Source organism: Budorcas taxicolor, chromosome 3 (genome assembly GCF_023091745.1).
Source record: "Budorcas taxicolor isolate Tak-1 chromosome 3, Takin1.1, whole genome shotgun sequence".
In the NCBI taxonomy this organism is placed as follows: Eukaryota; Metazoa; Chordata; class Mammalia; order Artiodactyla; family Bovidae; genus Budorcas; species Budorcas taxicolor.
In genome coordinates this window covers 24476849-24493401 of record NC_068912.1, presented here as the reverse complement: position 1 = coordinate 24493401, position 16553 = coordinate 24476849, and the positions used below count along the sequence as shown (strand labels likewise).

Below are 16553 nucleotides of genomic sequence, written 5' to 3'. Positions count from 1 at the left end.
ACTATGCTGTATACCTGAAACTAATATAATAAGTCAATTATATGGAAAAAAAAAAAAAGCCAAAGAGAAGACATACCCATGCACACACACAAACATGCATACACATTGGTCCAATCCTCTAAATATATGAAAGCAGCTGTACTATCTTACATGGCAAAAAATGGTACTGGACTGAAAATTAAAGATTGAGTCCTTTAGACCCAGAGTAGTTTGAAATTTAGGAGTCAATTTATTATCTGAAAGCGTGTTTTTATAGTTTCTATTTTTCCCTTTTTTTTTTTTTAAAGAAGAGGTTTAATCAACAAGAAAATATAACCTTCTCCCAATTTGTTTCTGTTTTAACAAAATTAAATCAAGTCACCAAATCTGGCAACAATTGGGATGATTCTTGGGTCTGGGCCAGGTACTAACCGGTCACCGAGAATTTAAGGCCTATGCATCCCTTTTCAGGACCCTGGGGATTCTGAGCCCTTCATCCACTGTGGCTTTGTGTGTGTGCCCATCTGATTTCCTTAAAAAGCAGAGACTATTGCCAGCTCTGGAAAGTGGCCCCAAATGTGTTCTCTGTGGGTTTTGCAAATGGAACATAAAGGAATGAAGCTGAATCAGCCCAGGCCTATTTTACTCGCAAGGAATCGCCATCTGGCATAAGATAGTTTCTCTCTTTTTTTTTTCCCTCAAGTCATGGAGAGGGAAGAGTTGTTTTTCACATGTTTGACAAGGAATCACTTTTAAAGTTTTGCAAGTTGCTAGGCTGAATCTGTCATCTTTCTTCCAAGAGGCATTTGGGGTTCATTGAGGGCAGTGACTTTGACAGCATTGTCCATGCAAATTGCTAACTGCTGCTGTAAACAAACAGCTATCAGACAGAAACAGGAACCCTGGCTGGAAGCAAGAGGATTATAGTCGCTTCCAGTCACCAGCAAAAAGCATTCCCACTTGAACTAATAAAATAAGAGCTGTTTTTTGACATGAAAAACTAGGAGAGATTTTTTTTTCTTCTTTACTGAATTAAGAAAGGAATAAAAACACAGAAAATAACCATGTACATGTGGAAAGAGACAAGATGATCCCTTTCCTTCAACTAGGGCTCAAGAGCTCAGCTTTGGTTATATGCAAACAGCTACCGTGACGTCTCTATAAAGTCAAGTATTTTCCTTGGAGTAGCTTTATATTTGGATATATGGAATGAGACCTATTGAATACTCTGCAGAGATCTTTCTGGTGATTCCAAATAATGTGGCATAAAATTAATTCAATTATTCTTATATAGAAATACAGTAAGACTTTTTGGTCAAAGGCAAATAATTTTCATAATTTATCATTAATAAGTACATCAGAAGGGTACTATACTTTAGGATTTGGCTCTCTTCATTTATTCATATTCATGGCTACTGCTTGGAAGTGATCAGATTTCTATCTGGAGAAAGTGAAAATGGTATTAAATATAGCACATTCTGACTTATGTTGTGAAAGCACAAACAAAATAAAAATATAACCTGTTTCAGCCACAGAAAAACAAAAACACGGAACAATAAAGTGGTCTGCTGACGATCCACAAACAAGTCAGCAATGATTTAAGATTTCTGACCTCTTAATCATAACAAGTAAAGACATGTATTCTGCAGTTACAGTCATTTTGCCTACCCTGTCCACTGCTGTAAAACAAGAATCTGGTACACTATCAGTTCAGTTCAGTCGCTCAGTCGTGTCTGACTCTTTGTGACCCCATGAATAGCAGCACGCCACGCCTCCCTGTCCATCACCAACTCCCGGAGTTCACTCAGACTCACGTCCATCAAGTCCGTGATGCCATCCAGCCATCTCATCCTGGGTCGTCCCTTTCTCCCCCTGCCCCCAATCCCTCCCAGCATCAGAGTCTTTTCCAATGAGTCAACTCTTCGCATGAGGTGGCCAAAGTACTGGAGCTTCAGTTTTAGCATCTTTCCTTCCAAAGAAATCCCAGGGCTGATCTCCTTCAGAATGGACTGGTTGGATCTCCTTGCAGTCCAAGGGACTCTCAAGAGTCTTCTCCAACACCACAGTTCAAAAGCATCAATTCTTCGGCGCTCAGCCTTCTTCACAGTCCAACTCTCACATCCATACGTGACCACAGGAAAAACCAGAGCCTTGACTAGATGGACCTTAGTCGGCAAAGTAACGTCTCTGCTTTTGAATATACTATCGAGGTTGCTCATAACTTTCCTTCCAAGGAGTAAGCATCTTTTAATTTCATGGCTGCAGTCACCATCTGCAGTGATTTTGGAGCCCAGAAGAATAAAGTCAGCCACTGTTTCCACTGTTTCCCCATCTATTTCCCATGAAGCGATGGGACCGGATGCCATGATCTTCGTTTTCTGAATGTTGAGCTTTAGGCCAACTTTTTCACTCTCCTCTTTCACTTTCATCAAGAGGCTTTTTAGTTCCTCTTCACTCTCTGCCATAAGGGTGGTGTCATCTGCATATCTGAGGTGAACTACAGGTGCTCAATAAATATCTGTTGAATGTATGACAGTAACAAAGGCTGCAGAAAGAATGGTTAGGACCAAAAAGAATCCCTTGGTAATCCGGCCAAAAGCAGTTTCACGTGAGGGACTGGGATGAATGCTGAAATAGAAAGCGGTGGTTGAAATGTGACTAGGAGGCAGCATATAAAGACAGATGTACAAGTAAAGCATTAAGTAGAGCTCCTTGAGCTACACAGTATGTTATCATTTGTTACTCATTTTGTATATAGTGTCAATAGTGTATATGTAAAGCAACTATATGCCAGTAAAAATTAATTTAAAAAAGAGTAACTAAACAAAATGTATGGCAAACACCTGTGAAAATATGAAATGTCAAAGTAGTATCCATTAAGTATGGAACAAGAAAAAAAGGGTAATAGAGCAGAGCTCATAAGAGTTCTCTCTCTGAGGTTAGGCCATGGTTTCTGAATGCTAATTCTGCCACTCATTAGCTGGGTAACCCTGTATAAATGACTTAACCTCTCTGTGCCTCAGTTTTATCATGTATAAAATGAGATTAACAACAGTATTCACCTGACAGTGCTTGGTAGAGTACCTAGCATACAGTAAGCACTCAATAAATGATTGCTGTTCTTGTTCAGTCACTAAGTGGTCTCTGACTCTTTGTGACCCCATGGACTGCAGCATGGCAGGCTTTCCTGTCGTTTACCATCTCCAGAAGTTTGCTCAAATTCATGTCCATTGGTTCAGTGATGCTATCTAACCGTCTCATCTTCTGCTGCCCTCTTCTCCTTTTGCCTTCAATCTTTCCTGGCATCAGGGTCTTTTCCAATGAGTCAGCTTTTTGCATCAGGTGGCCAAAGTATTGGAGCTTCAGTTTCAGCATCAGTCCTTTCAATGGATATTCAGAGTTGAATTCCTTCAGGATTGACTGGTTTGATCTCCTTGCTATCCAAGTGACTCTCAAGAGTCTTCTCTAGCACCACAATTCTAAAGCATCAATTCTTTGGCGCTCAGCCTTCTTTATGGTCCAACTCTCACATCCTTACATGACTACTGGAAAAACCACAGCTTTGACTATACAGACCTTTGTTGGCCAAGTAATGTCTGCTTTTTAATACACTGTCTAGGTTTGTCATAGCTTTTCTTTCAAGAAGCAAGCATCTTTTAATTTAATGGCTGCAGTCGCCATCTGCAGTGATTTTGGAGCCCAAGAAAATAAAATCTGTTACTGCTTTTACTTTTTCTCCTTCTATTTGCCATGAAATGATGGCACCATATGCCTTGATCTTAGTTTTTTGAATGTTGAGTTTCAAACCAGTTGTTTTTTTAGTCTCCTCTTTCACCTCATCAAGAGGCTCTTTAGTTCCTCTTCATTTTCTGTCATTAGGGTGGTGTTATCTGCATATCTGAGGTTGTTATTTCTCCCAGCAATCTTGATTCCAGCTTGTGATTCAGTCATTATTATTATAGAAATTTCAGAAAGAATTTTTTAACTTTTTAAGCTGAGATAATTATAGATTTACTTCTAGTTGTAAGAAATAATACTACTGAGAGATCCAGTATACGCTTCACTCAGTTTCCCCCAAAGGCAACACCTTGCATAAATACAGTACAACCTCACAACCAGGAAACAGAATTTGATACATTCCATCCACCCTATTGAGATTTCACCAGTATTACATGCGCTCATTGTGTGGCTGTATTTAGTTCAATGCAATTTTATCACATGTGTAAGACATTTCTTTTTTAAGGAGGATAGAAACAAAGGTAAGTGGTAGGGATTGAGAACAAAAATTGTGTTTGTTTTTTTAAGGTGGGATAAACCTATATCTTCCACTGAAACATGAGGAAGAGAAATAAATACAGATGAGGGTCTATCTTGTGGGGTAACAGTGGAGAGCAGAAAGTGAGAGAACTTCAATTCTAATGGGCCCCTTTATCTCTGAAAAGAGCAGACGGGGATTACAAACAAATGGTCTAAGAAATGTACTCAGTGGAATTGCTGGGCTTGATAGGAAGGAAAAAAACTATTCTGGAATACAGCTGTATAAGACTTGATTCTTTGCTGGTGCTTTTGTGAATGAAAGAGGACAAGCATCTTTAAAATACGCTCATGAGGAAACACTGGTATTCTTCATGGTTGGCTAAAATTTTTTGCCTAAATATTTTTAAAAATTTGTAGAAAAAATAACCCAGTTGATTGCATCTTTAATTTCCTTTGGTCAGTATGAATTTTTAATAGGATCTGAAAAGCACTAAACAGAGAGCAAAAATCTTGATAATTGAAACTACATTAAAATTAATAATATATTTTTATCAAACACCACTATTAAAAGGGGCGTCCCTGGTGGCTCAGATAGTAAAGAATCTGCCTGCAACGCAGGAGACCCAGGTTCGATTACTGGGTTAGGAAGATCCCCTGGAGAAGAAAATGGCAACCCACTCCAGTATTCTTGCCTGGAGAATTCCATGGACAGAGGAGCATGGCCGGCTACAGTCCATAGGGTTGCAAAGACTCAGACACAACTGAGCAACTAACACTTTCACACTGGGTGCTTTGCTTGGGAATTCTTTCCAGGCAGTAAATCGGAGCCATTGTCTCCCATCTCTCAGGGATCACTCCCTGTCCTTCTTCACCTGATGCCAAAGTCTCCTGAACCATTAAAGAGGGAAAAAGGGACTTCCCTGGTGGTTCAGTGGTTGGGAATCAACCTGTCAATGCAGGGGACATGCAACAAGAGAAGCCACTGCAGTGAGAAGCCAGCACACTGCAGTGAAGAGTCGTCCCTACTCGCTGCAACCAGAGAAAGCCCACAGGCAGCAATGAAGACCCAGCACAGCCAAAAATAAATTACATAAATAAAAATTATTTTTTAAAAAGAGGAAAAAAAGGCACGTCACAGAGTGAGAAGAGATGTTTGCAAACAGAATACATTGGTATACAGAATATGTACAGAACGCTTACAAATTGATAAGGAAAAAGCAGTATCACCTTATGAAAACCGACCAAATGTTCTAAGTGCAAATTAGTGATACCATTACACACTCACCAGAATGATTAAGCTGAAAAACCCAAAATACTATCAAGTATGGTCAGGATATTGAGTAAACAACTCTTATACTGTGCTGAAGTGAAGCAAAAGTCGCTCAGTTGTGTCCGATTCTTTGCAACCCCATGGACTGTAGCCTGCCAGGCTCCTCGGTCCATGGGATTCTTCAGGCAGAACACTGGAGTGGGTTGCCATTCCCTTCTCCAAGGAATCTTTCTGACCCAGGGATTGAAGCCTGGTCTCCTGCGTTGTAGGCAGATGCTTTACCTTCTGAGTCACCATGGAAGCCCTTTATACCATGCTGTGGGAATGTAAACACTGTTCCACCGCCTTTGAATGCTGACTGTATCCATTAATACTCAGCATTCATATAACATATGACCCAGGTATTCCATTTCTATGTATATACCTTAACAGAAATGTTTACATATGTTCACAAAAATATATGTGCAAGAATGTACTATAGTAGCCCTATATTGTAGGTGATCCAAATGTCCACCTACATAGAATGCATATATTGTGGTATACTCACTCGAGGGAATACTACAGCAATGGGGAAGACTAAATTACGTTTAAGAACATGAACAAATCTCATAAACATAATGTTGAATGAAAGAAGCCAGACGTAAAAGAGTATATACTAAATTATATTGAATTTAAAAACAGGTTATCTTGGGAAAGGGGTGGTTAAGTAAATGGAAAGGGGAATAAAGATCAACACAAATTAACCATGTAACCTGTACATGTGTGTGTTCAGCTTGTGAAAATAGACAAAAGGCTTGCAAATCTAACTACACTTGGTCTTGAATAAAATAAAATGAAAACTTTTCTAGCGCTTAGAAAAGGTGGAAAGTGAAAGTGAAAGTGAAAGTGAAGTCGTGTCCAACTCTTTGCGACCCCGTGGACTGTAGCCTATCAGGCTCCTCTGTCCATGGGATTTTCCAGGCAAGAGTGCTGGAGTAGATTGCCATTTCCTTCAAGGACTGCTAAAACAGCAGAGTAACAACCTCTGAAAATCTGCTCCTCTTTAAAAACAATGAGACACAAACAAAAACAGTCAAAGTCAACTTTTATAAAACTCTTGAAAATTAACCAAAGACTTGTAATCATCTGAAGAATAATTAAGAAAAAATCACAGTCTCAGTAAGAACAGAGAGCCTGGTGGCATTTTAATTTGCCTGATCCCCATCAGTCTCTCCCCGTGTCTGCGTGGTCATGAAAACAGCAGCCTAGTAGCCAATGGTAGGGTAAGTTGAGGTCTGGAGCTCCTCATATAGACCCAACCCCAGAGAATTGTCACTATTCAGCCAGACAGCTGCCCATTTGGAAAATGGAGAAAAGCCCCTCATTTGCAGGGCTGGTGATTATTTGACCTGATTTAGCGTTCACTCAGTTGGAAAAGTCCTCTCCTTGGGACATGTTTCGGAAATAATCACCAGCAATGACTTAATATTACTGCTGCCTGAGAGGCTGATACCAGAAGGAGAAAAACAAGATGCTGGCTAAAAAATCTTATGGAGAAAAACTGGGAAATGATTTGCTTATGGAGGGCTTTGAAAAGATCTGACATGCTCCTGGGCCTCTGGCAAGGCTGTGCACATGCGGATCAAAGCATTTAGACATTTCTGCTCAATCACCAGTGGGCTCAGTGGTAAAGAATCTGCCTGTCAATGCAGGAGACACATTTTTTAACCTCTGGGTAGGGAGATCCCCTGGAGAAGGAAATGGCAACCCACTCCATCCTGGGAAGTCCCACGGACAGAGGAACCTGGCAGGCTACAGTCCATGGGGTCACAATGAGTTGGACATGACTAAACAATAACAACAACAAGCTCAATCTTTACCTGAACACTAAGCTAACCCAGCAGAGACTGTAGTGACCACACAGGACTGTGAAGATGGAGTTTACAGATTTGCTGCAGAAAAGTCAATGAGCAGACACAGCAACAATAACAAAATGAACCCTCAGTGGTGGGTAGAGAGTGGATTTCACTAGCGAATTCCTATAAACATTTAAAAAATTAATATCAATTCTTCACAATCTCTTCCAAAAAAATAAGAGAAGAGGGCACACTTCCTCATTCTAGGAGACCTGTATTACATTGAAACCAAAACCAGGCAAAGGTATCATAACAAAATAAACTATAGACCAATGACATGAATACAGATGCAAAAGCCCTCAACAAAACACTAGCAAATTAAATCCAGCAACATACATGAAGCATTACACAACATAATCAAGTGGGATTTATCCTAGAAATGCAAGCTTGCTTTAATACCCCAAAATCAATCAATGTAGTACTATACTAATTTAGAAAATGTAGTACTAGTATAAAGATAGAACATCACTGTGGACGGTGACTGCAGCCATGAAATTAAAATTTGCTTGCTCCTTGAAGGAAAAACATGACCAACCTAGACAGCATACTGAACAGCAGAGACATTACTTTGCCAACAAAGGTCTGTCTCATCAAAGCTATGGTTTTTCCAGTAGTCATGTATGGATGTGAGTTGGACTATAAAGAAAGCTGAGTGCTGAAGAATTGAACTATGGTGCTGGAGAAGTGCTTTTGAACTATGGTGTTGGAGAAGACTCGAGAGTCCCTTGGACTGCAAGGAGATCCAACCAGTCCATCCTAAAGGAAATCAGTCCTGAGCATTCATTGGAAGGACTGATGCTGAACCTGAAACTCCAATAATTCAGCCACCTGATGAGAAGAACTGATTCCATGGAAAAGACCCTGATGCTGGGAAAGATTGAGGGCAGGAGGAGAAGGGGACGACAGAGGATGAGATGGTTGGATGTCATCACTGACTTGATGGATGTGAGTTAGAGTGGACTCTGGGAGTTGGCGATGGGCAGGGAGACCTGGCATGCTGCAGTCCATGAAGTTGCAAAGAGTCAGACATGACTGAGCGACTGAACTGAACTGAACTGATAGATCAGTGGAAAAGAAGTGAGAGTTCGGAAAGAATAGTCTCTTCAACAAATAATGCTAGGACAACTGAATATCCACAGACACATATCTATACGCAGAAGAACGATGCTGGGCCCCTACTTCTCACCATACATAAAAATTAACTCAAGATGGATCAGGGACCTCAGTGTAACAGCCAAAAGTATAAATTGCTTGGAAAAAAAAATAGGACTAAGTTTTCCTATTTCACCTTGTCTTAATCAGTGATTCCAATAGCACAAATAACAAAAGAAAAAAAAATGGATAAACTGGTTTTCATCAACATTTTAAAATGTTGTATTTCAAAGGAACCATCAAGAAAGTAAAAGAAAATTTACAAAACAGGAGAAGTTACCTGCAAATCATGTCTGATAAGAAAGTTGTATCCAGACAATGTAAAAAACTCATCCTTCAACAATGAAAAGACAGATAATCCAATTTAAAATGGGCAAAGGATTTGAAAAGATACTTCTTCAAAGAAGATACACAAATGACTAATAGGCACATGAAAAACTGCTCAACATCATTAGTCTATCAGGAAAATGCAAATCAAAACCACACTGAGAAAAAAATAACACATTGAGCTATCACTTTACAGTCATTAGGATAGTTAAAAAAAAAAGAAGAATTTGGACTCCTTTACAGATCTTCTTCAACTTACAGTGGGGTTGCTTCCTGATAAATCCATCGAGTTGAAAATATCCTAAGTTGAAAATGCATTTAATACAGCTAACATATAGAACATCATAGCTTAGTCTAGCCTACCTTAAACATGCTCAGAACATTTACATTATCTATATTTGGGCAAAATTATCTAAGACAAAATCTATTTTATACTACAATGTTGAATGTTTCAAGTAATTTATTGAATACTGTACTGAAAGTGAAAAACAGAATGGTTGTATAGGTACAGAAATATAAGTGTGTCAGTTGTTTACCCCCATGATGATGGGGCTGCCTGGAAGCTGTAGCTTGCTGCTGACGCCCAACATCATGAGAGTTGCTAGTCCAGGGGAAAAAAAAAATCAAAACTCAAAATTCAAAGTACCATTTCTGCTACAATATTTATTGCTTTTGTACCATTGTAAAGTTGAAAAACTGTAAGTTGAACAATCCTAAGTCAGGGACCCTTTGTACATTGGTGGTAGAACTCTCATACCAAGTAGTGTTCAGTTCAGTTCAGTCGCTCAGTCATGTGCGACTCTTTGTGACCCCATGAATCGCAGCACGCCAGGCCTCCCTGTCCATCACCAACTCCCGGAGTTCACCCAAATTCATGTCCATCGAGTCAGTGATGCCATCCAGCCATCTCATCCTGGGTCGTCCCCTTCTCCTCCTGCCCTCAATCCCTCCCAGCATCAGAGTCTTTTCCAATGAGTCAACTCTTCGCATGAGGTGGCCAAAGTACTGGAGCTTCAGTTTTAGCATCTTTCCTTCCAAAGAAATCCCAGGGCTGATCTCCTTCAGAATGGACTGGTTGGATCTCCTTGCAGTCCAAGGGACTCTCAAGAGTCTTCTCCAACACCATAGTTCAAAAGCATCAATACTTCAGCACTCAGCCTTCTTCACAGTCCAACTCTCACATCCATACATGACCACAGGAAAAAACAGAGCCTTGACTAGACGGACCTTAGTCGGCAAAGTAATGTCTCTGCTTTTGAATATGCTATCTAGGTTGCTCATAACTTTTCTTCCAAGGAGTAAGAAAAGAATGGCTGCAGTCACCAACTGCAGAGATTTTGGAGCCCCCAAAAATAAAGTCTGACACTGTTTCCACTGTTTCCCCATCTATTTCCCATGAAGTGATGGGACCGGATGCCATGATCTTACTTTTCTGAATGTTGAGCTTTAAGCCAACTTTTTCACTCTCCTCTTTCACTTTCATCAAGAGGCTTTCGAGTTCCTCTTCACTTTCTGCCATAAGGGTGGTGTCATCTGCATATCTGAGGTTATTGATATTTCTCCCGGCAATCTTGATTCCAGCTTGTGTTTCTTCCAGTCCAGCATTTCTCATGGTGTACTCTGCATAGAAGTTAAATAAGCAGGGTGACAATATACAGCCTTGACGTACTCCTTTTCCTATTTGGAACCAGTCTGTTGTTCCATGTCCAGTTCTAACTGTTGCTTCCTGACCTGCATACAGATTTCTCAAGAGGCAGGTTAGGTGGTCTGGTATTCCCATCTCTTTCAGAATTTTCCACAGTTTGTTGTGATCCACACAGTCAAAGGCTTTGGCATAGTCAATAAAGCAGAAATAGATGTTTTCCTGGAACTCTCTTGCTTTTTCCATGATCCAGCAGATGTTGGCAATTTGATCTCTGGTTCCTCTGCCTTTTCTAAAACCAGCTTGAACATCTGGAAGTTCACGGTTCACGTATTGCTGAAGTCTGGCTTGGAGAATTTTGAGCATTACTTTACTAGCGTATGAGATGAGTACAATTGTGTGGTACTTTGAGCATTCTTTGGCATTGCCTTTCTTTGGAATTGGAATGAAAACTGACCTTTTCCAGTCCTGTGGCCACTGCTGAGTTTTCCAAATTTGCTGGCATATTGAGTGCAGCACTTTCACAGCATCATCTTTCAGGATTTGAAATAGCTCAACTGGAATTCCATCACCTCCACTAGCTTTGTTCGTAGTGATGCTTCATAAGGCCCACTTGACTTCACATTCCAGGATGTCTGGCTCTAGATGAGTGATCACACCATTGTGATTATCTGGGTCGTGAAGATCTTTTTTGTACAGTTTTTCTGTGTATTCTTGCCACCTCTTCTTAATATCTTCTGCTTCTGTTAGGTCCTCACCATTTGTGTCCTTTATCGAGCCCATCTTTGCATGAAATGTTCCCTTGGTATCTCTAATTTTCTTGAAGAGATCTCTAGTCTTTCCTATTCTGTTCTTTTCCTCTATTTCTTTGCATTGATCACTGCAGCCACTTTCCAAACACTTTTAACAGTTCCCCAAAATGTTAAATATAGAGTTACCATATCACCCATCAATCTCATTCCTAGATCTATACCAAGATAATTAAAACATACAACTATAAAAAAACTTTACAGAAATTTTCTGAGTAGCATTTTTCATGTGGAAAATATCTGAAAAAGCGCTGCTAAGTCATGTCCTACTCTTTTGCGACCCCAAGACTGTAGCCTCCTAGGCTCCTCTGTCAATGGATTTTCCAGGCAGGAATACTGGCCTGCCATTTCGTTCTCCAGGGGATCTTCCCAACCCAGGGATTTAACCCACATCTCCTGCATTGGCAGGTGGATTCTTTACCTCTGAGCCACCAGAGAAGCACCCTGGAAAAGTGGAAACAACCTAAATACTGAGTAATGAATTCACTGATCAATGAATGAATGAACAAAATGTGGTATATCCATACAATGGAATATTACTTAACAATAAAAACAATGAAGTACTGATCAGTTCAGTTCAGTTGTTCAGTCGTGTCCGACTCTTTGCAACCCCATGAATCGCAGCACGCCAGGACTCCCTGTCCATCACTGTCTCCCGGAGCTCACTCAAACTCACATCCATTGAGTAGGTGATGCCATCCAGCCATCTCATCCTCTGTCATCCCCTTTTCCTCCTGCCCCCAATCCCTCCCAGCATCAGAGTCTTTTCCAGTGAGTCAACTCTTTGCATGAGGAGGCCAAAATACTGGAGTTATATTACCAAACGATGCTAGACGAATGGATAAGAAAGCTGTGGTACATATACACTATGGAGTATTACTCAGCCATTAAAAAGAATCCATTTGAGTCAGTTCTAATGAGGTGGATGAAACTGGAGCCTATTATACTAAGTGAAGTAAGCCAGAAAGAAAAACATTAATACAGTATACTAACGCATATATATGGAACTTAGAAAGATGGTAACGATAACCCTCTATGTGAGACAGCAAAAGAGACACAGATGTATAGAACAGTCTTTTGGACTCTGTGGGAGAGGGCGAGGGTGGGATGATTTGGGAGAATGGCATTGAAACATGTATATTATCATATGTGAAATGAATCGCCAGTCCAGGTTCGATACATGATACAGGATGCTCAGGGCTGGTGCACTGGGATGACCCAGAGGGATGGGGAACACATGTACACCCACGGCGGATTCATGTCAATGTATGGCAAAACCAATACAATATTGTAAAGTAATTAGCCTCCAATTAAAATAAATAAATTTATATATATATATAAAGAAAACACGATGCTAAGTGAAAGAAGCCAATCACAAAATGCACTTGTATGAAATGTTCGAAACAGGGAAACTCATAGAAAACAAAGTGAATCAGAGATTGCCATGGAGAGGGAGGAGGAGCAAAGCAAGTGACTGCCCATGGGTACTGGGTTTTATCATGGAGTGATGAAAATGTTCTAAATTTGACTGTGGTGATGGATGCACAACTCTGTGAACACTAAAAGTCATTTCATTGTACACTTTAAATGAGTGAATTGTATGGTCCTTACCATGGTCTATCATGATCATCTCTTCCTACTTAATCCTATAATGTCTGGATACCAATCCTCCTTCTTACCCTTTTTGCTCCCCCTTCTCCAGCCCTGCTGACCTCCTTGTGTTTCCTGAATATACCAGACACCTCCCTGCTTAGGGGCTTTGCACTGACTCTTCTCTGATAGCAATTCTCTTTCCCCACATACTCACCTCACTAACTCCCTCACATTAAGTCTCTGCTGTAATAGTATCTTATCAAGGGGGCTTACCCAGCCATGCTGTCTAAAATAACAACCTGTGTTTCCCTCAACACCACTCCCAATTCCCCTTAGCCTCTTTCTATATAACCTGTCACCTTCTAATATACTTTGTTTGGTTTATTTATTATAGTCATTATTTATGTTGTGTCACCCCAATACAATATAAGTACCATGGTGGCAAAGATTTTTGTCTCTTTTCTTCATTGATATGAGTATCTGACACAGGATCTGGACACTGTAAGTATTCAATAAATATTTGCTAAATGAATGCATGAAACGGAAACATTAAAAATTTGTCAACAGGGTGATATCTAGATAAAAGGTGGCATATTTGTATAATGGCACTCTAGCCAAATATAAAAAATTAACATGCGATCACAAGAACATACTGCTATGTGGGAAAGGAAAATTGTAAAAAGATTCTACAATACAGCATGACTTGTATCATTTTTTTAAAACCACACAATTAAAACTATTGCATATTGCTCATGGGATTGCACATGAAAACAGGTGTGACAAATTGGCTAGATTGATACAGGCCAAGGCCAAGATTTCATTGCCTGGGGATAGAGAAAAGGGATGCAGGGAGGAGGGGTGAAAGGAGTGAGCAAGGAAAGAATGAAAGGGTCCTTCAACTTTAATACAGGAGATTTAATACAGGAGATCAAGCAAATATGACAAAATGTCAACAATATTCATCCTTGGTGTTGGGAACATAAATGTCTGTTGTACTATTTCCTGCATTTTGCTGAATTCAAATTTTTTCAAAAACATTTAATTAACAAGTACAGCACAGCATGATACAAAAAAAAAATACAGTTGCTAGGTATTAATCAAATCCATTCAAGCAATTAGCTAATTCAATGAATCTTAGATCAAACGTCTAAGTGTCCCTTGGGATTTTACTATTTCCCATATAAATGTTATCTTCCCAGGAATCAGGTACTTTTAAGTTTTGGATTGGGCACTTGTAAGACTGTTTAGACACAAATTCCCATTTATCATTTTCTCTCAAAAACTAGCAATTTCATGCTGAGTTATCTTTATTAGATTCTTATCATCCCCATCGCAAATCCCCTTAAGAGGGGCCTTGTTTGGGGATCTGATTTTAATTAAAAGAAAGTTTATCAATAAACTTTCATTCACTCTCTTCAACTGGTCTGCCTCCTGTTGGTACTTATGTTTGCTAATGAATATCTATCTGTACACATTTGGATTTTTCTATACTTTTTTCTTAGTCCAATACTTCCAAAGCTAAGTAAGTAGCTATTTAAGTCTACTCCAGACTGAAAAGTCACCTCCCTCAAACTTCTATTGCCTAATTTATACATGTGTATGTGTAAACATGTATTTTTTTTTAATCTATAGCAGTGTATTAGTCTGCTTTTTCTAGCCTATGCTGGGTAACAATCCTAAATAAGTGGCTCACAGCAATGGTTTCTTTTTTATTCACATCACCTATTAGTAGCTGTAGGGTGGCGTGTGTGCGCTCAGTCATGTCTGACTCTTTGTGACCCTATGGACGGTAGCCCACCAGACTCCGCCTATACGCTTTTCCAGAAAAAGAATACTGGAGTGGGTTGCCACTTTCTCCTCTAAGGGATCTTCCCAACCCAGGGAACAAACTCGCATCTCTTGTTGTCTCCAGCTTTGGCAGGCAGATTCTTCACCACTGGTGCCACCTGGGAAGCCGCCTGGGAAGTTTACTCTGCTTTATTTACCTTCTCATTCCAGGACCTAAACTGAGTTAGAAGGAAGGAAAAAGAGCAAGAGAGTTAGAACAAGCATGGAATGGCTTGTAAAGATTCTGCCTGGGCATGGCATGTGCCATGCTTGCTCACTTTCCATTGGCTAAAACAAGTCATGTGGACAAGCCCAGCATCAGTGGAGCATGACCAGATGTCTCTCCTATCTGATGCACTGCCTGCTGCTCACATGGCAGTGGATGAGGACATATAATCCTCATACAGTAGGGGTTAGCAAACTGCTGCTCACAGGCCAAATCTGTGGTTTTAGATATGTTCACATTGAGATTTTCTGAAAGATCTCATAGAGAGATGTCTAGAAGATAGCTGCTGCTGCTGCTGCTAAGTCACGTCAGTCATGTCTGACTCTGTGCGACCCCATAGATGGCAGCCCACCAGGCTCCTGTCCCTGCGACTCTCCAGGCAAGAACACTGGAGTGGGTTGCCATTTCCTTCTCCAGTGCATGAAAGTGAAAAGTGAAAGTGAAGTCACTCAGTCGTGTCTGACTCTTCGCAACCCCTGTAGCGTACCAGGCTATTCCGTCCATGGGATTTCCCAGGCAAGAGTAGTGGAGGGGGTTACCATTGCCTTCTCCCCTAGAAGACAACTAGAAACACACACACAAAATGCCTGAATTTAGGAAGAAAGGTCAAGGATAGAAACAAAATTTGAGAGAAGATAGCTGAAAGTTATAGAAGCAGATGAAACTTCACAAGGGCAGAATATATATAATAGATCTATCTACCTACCTACCTACCTACTTTAGGACAGAATTCTGGAGATTAAAGATGAATCCGTAAAGGAAATAAATGAGCTATTAGAGTAGAAGAAAATGAAGTTACGGCCTTAACATTGGGATCAAGAGAAAACCATAAAAGAAATGAGGGAATCAGTACATCAATTAATCAGAGCAATAAAGAAGTATAAGAAGAAAAGACGAAGGATAGGTAAATTAGAGGTCACATTGTGCTTCATTAAAAACCAACAAACAAACATTGAGATGTATTCTTTATTTTGTAATATATGACAAGTAAGTATAAAATATGTTCATAAAAGATATCTCTCCCCACATATATTTGTTGCTGTTTTGATTGGGATAAATAATATTTAAACAAGGAAAAACATGAATTAAAAATAATTTAAAAACAAACAAAAATGATGGAAGTCTTAAATCATAAGATAATTTTCATATGCTTATTTTAAACTCTTTTATCTCTTGACTGAAATTCCCTAAAATTCTTGGCAGAAAAGATCTTGTCAGTCTAATTCAAAGCACTATCTCAGGCAAAGCTTCTTTAATACTTTCCTTGGAGTGGGGTCAACAGTTGCAACACTTAGTTTCACAGTGCTTCTTGCTGGTTTTACAAGAAGTTTAGGGAGCATGTTACATCAACATATCAAATTATTAGTTTACTGGCTACATTTGTGAGCAGGTTGTTTTTTGGTTACATTGTGATTGGGTGACTCAGAAGTTCACATGACATATTCATGCCATATTTACTTTGCCTTTATCATTTTAAATGTCTGAAAGACAACTGAGTTGAACTATCTATAATGTTCTCACACAGTTCCATGGGTTTTCCTCTGTTTTTTTTGACTTATACAACATTCTAAGTGCC

General features: G+C 39.8%; 1 protein-coding gene across 2 annotated transcripts in view; it reads right to left on the bottom strand.

Moving 5' to 3' along the window:
• WARS2 (tryptophanyl tRNA synthetase 2, mitochondrial) overlaps positions 1–16553 on the bottom strand; it is a 94626-nt gene that overhangs the window by 21759 nt on the left and 56314 nt on the right. The window lies entirely within an intron of this gene.